We start from the raw sequence: 3,439 nt of genomic DNA, 5'->3' as shown, positions 1-3,439 counted from the left end.
ACTAATAATAATAATTATAATAATAATAATAATAATAATAATAATAATAATAATAATATGATGATGATGATGATGATGATGATGATAATAACAATTTATTATTATTATTATATTATTATCATATTATTAGTAGTAGTAGTAGTAGTATTGTATTATATTATTCTATCGTTATTTTTTGATAATAAAATAATATACATTGTATTCAACTTTAAAAAAAAAGGAAAACTATTGACATAATTCACAGAAGTATTAAAAAGTAAGGATTGGAAGCACTATACAACATTAATAATTAATTATAAATGATAAGCGTACAATCAGTGTGTCAATAACGATTTCGCAAATACATTGCTTGCGGCTCAGATGTGATCAACTAGCTCCTGCGGTAAGTACAGTGTTTTAACATCTACATCTACATGTTCCAGCACTCGGCAAAGTCCTTTTTGAATTGTGGCTGTTTCTGCTCAGGTGGCCTCATACAGCACAAGCCGGCCACTTCTGCTGGAGAGAACAGCACAGCCACAACACCGAGGACTTTATCCTCTACTCTTCTCGAATAGTGCTTGGGTTCCTTAACGTCCCACAGGGAACTTATGAACATAGAAGATATTTGTGAGACAGGGCCTACTATTTATAGTCCTTATCCGAAAAGACTTGAAAGTCTAACCATTTGCAGCACTTTGTCCTCAGTTATTTTAAGATTCTGAGTGTTGATCTGGCCGGGATTCGAACCCGCGACTCCTGCGAGACAGCCCGGTGCTCAACTAACTGAGCCACCGGTGCGCGGTTTTAAATTAAAACATCGAAGAAGAAAATTTCAAGTTAAATGAATAAAAGTCCTGAAAGAAAAAAGAATAGATTAATGCTTTCGATCTGTAAATATGAGTCAACGAAGTCTAGCTATCGTCTTTGGACCTTGTGCCTCTCAAGCATAGTATTGCAGAGTGTACGATAGCAAAAGAAACTTTATTAGCTCTTATCCAAGAAATTGCGCATGAATAACTTTCTCCCTTCATATTTGCGATCAGCTCCGCAAGTCTGCTGTGGTACTTAACACACTCATCCCCCATTCTAGCTGTGGTCGTGAAAACTAAGGGAGTGAACGTTCCCTTTTCGATCTCCATTACTCTTTCCGCATACTGCCTCTTCTTCTCGTTCTCGTGCTTCTTAGAGATCTGCTTAGGAGTCAAGTCTCAGTCTGTAAGAGTCTACATTGGGGTGCAGATCTCTGTCTCATCCAAAAGCCTCGAGCGTGAATATCCAAACGGGCGTCAGGGGCTTTGTTATCGCCATGATTTAACGTCTCCCCAGTGTGCTCCTGAAGGACCGGCTCTACTCCCACATCATTACAGACCATCCTTAGCACCTCTGCTTCCAATTCGCGAAGTTTGTTATGGCGCTGGATAATGAACCCCCGCGCTGACACACCATTGCGTGATCCAGGCTGAACTGAACACCGTATGCGCAGATCATGGGTGTGTCCGTTATTTCCCAGTCATATCGTAACTTGATTGCATCTCTAAATTCCTTCTTATTCAGATTGCAATCAAGCTCTTCGAGAGGAATCACAGTCAGCCAATTTGATGATCCCGTCTCTGTAGCTAACTCAACAGCCCTCTTAGCTTTTGTCGGATGGGAGCTGTTCACCTGCTCTAGCCTCTCACTTAGACAGTCATCTTTTTGTTTTCCTGTGCTCAGTTGCAGTGTTTGAATTTCTGAGGCATCTGGAGGCTGGTGCTCTTGCTCAAAAATTGCCTCACGAGCGGATTAGTAACTTTGATTGAAGCCTCGTATTCAGGGAGACCAAGGAGGTCGCTCTCTACTTTAGTGTCAGTGTGTGGCCAGTGACAGCTGGCTAATAATTCTGCCATATCAGGTAATGTTCTTAGAAAATATGTCAATGGTGCCGCAGACCAAATGATAATTGTAATTATTAAATTCTCAACCTCGGATAATGCATTTCGCGTGCTCTGATTGGTTCACTCAATCTCGGTTATCAGCTCATATACCTTGGTTGACCTTATATGGTAAATGATTGCGTTAAGCGTTGCTAAACTAAAAATGTTTTCGTCGGAATGCCAATTTCTCTTTGAATGAAGCCAAAAAGGAGAAAAAGAAAATTTTTTTGTGGAAAGTTTGGATCAATTCCGACGAAAACCTTTTTTAGTTTAGCAACGCTACGCAATCATTTACCATATAAGGTCAAACCAAGTATATGAGTGATAACCGAGATTGAGGAACAAATCGGAGCACGCGAAATGCATTATCCGAGGTTGAGAATTAATAATTTACAATTATCATTTGGTTGCGGCACCATTGAACATATGTTCTAAGAACAGTACTGATATGGAAGAAATTATTAGCCAGCTGTCACTGGCCACACACTGACACTAAAGTAGAGAGCGACCTCCTTGGTCTCCTGAATACGAGGCTTCAATCAAAGTTACTAATCCGCTCGTGAGGCGAATTGTTGAGCAAGAGCACCAGCCTCCAGAGCCTCAGAAATTCAAACTGCAACTGAGCACAGGAAAACAAAAAAAGAGACTGTCTAAGTGAGAGGCTAGAGCAGGTGAACAGCTCCCATCCGACAAAAGCTAAGAGGGCTGTTGAGTTAGCTACAGAGACGGGATCATCAAATTGGCTGACCGTGATTCCTCTCGAAGAGCTAGATTGCAATCTGAATAAGAAGGAATTTAGAGATGCAATCAAGTTACGATATGACTGGGAAAAAACGGACACACCCATGATCTGCGCATACGGTGTTCAGTTCAGCCTGGATCACGCAATGGTGTGTCAGCGCGGGGGGTTCATTATCCAGCGCCATAACAAACTTCGCGAATTGGAAGCAGAGGTGCTAAGGATGGTCTAATGATGATGTGGGAGTAGAGCGGTCCTTCAGGAGACACTGGGGAGACGTTAAATCATGGCGATAACAAAGCCCTGACGCCCGTTTGGATATTCACGCTCGAGGCTTTTGGATGAGACAGAGATCTGCACCCCAATGTAGACTCTTACAGACTGAGACTTGACTCCTAAGCAGATCTCTAAGAAGCACGAGAACGAGAAGAAGAGGCAGTATGCGGAAAGAGTAATGGAGATCGAAAAGGGAACGTTCACTCCTTAGTTTTCACGACCACAGCTAGAATGGGGGATGAGTGTGTTAAGTACCACAGCAGACTTGCGGAGCTGATCGCAAATATGAAGGGAGAAAGTTATTCATGCGCAATTGCTTGGATAAGACCGCTCATAAAGTTTCTTTTGCTATCGTACACTCTGCAATACTATGCTTGAGAGGCACACGGGCCAAAAGACGAGAGCTAGACTTCGTTGACTCATATTTACAGATCGAAAGCATTAATCTATTCTTTTTTTCTTTCAGGACTTTTATTCATTTAACTTGAAATTTTCTTCTTCGATGTTTTAATTTAAAACCGCGCACCGG

Source organism: Montipora capricornis, chromosome 3 (assembly GCF_036669925.1).
Source record: "Montipora capricornis isolate CH-2021 chromosome 3, ASM3666992v2, whole genome shotgun sequence".
Classification (NCBI taxonomy): Eukaryota; Metazoa; Cnidaria; class Anthozoa; order Scleractinia; family Acroporidae; genus Montipora; species Montipora capricornis.
This window is presented reverse-complemented; position numbering follows the sequence as displayed.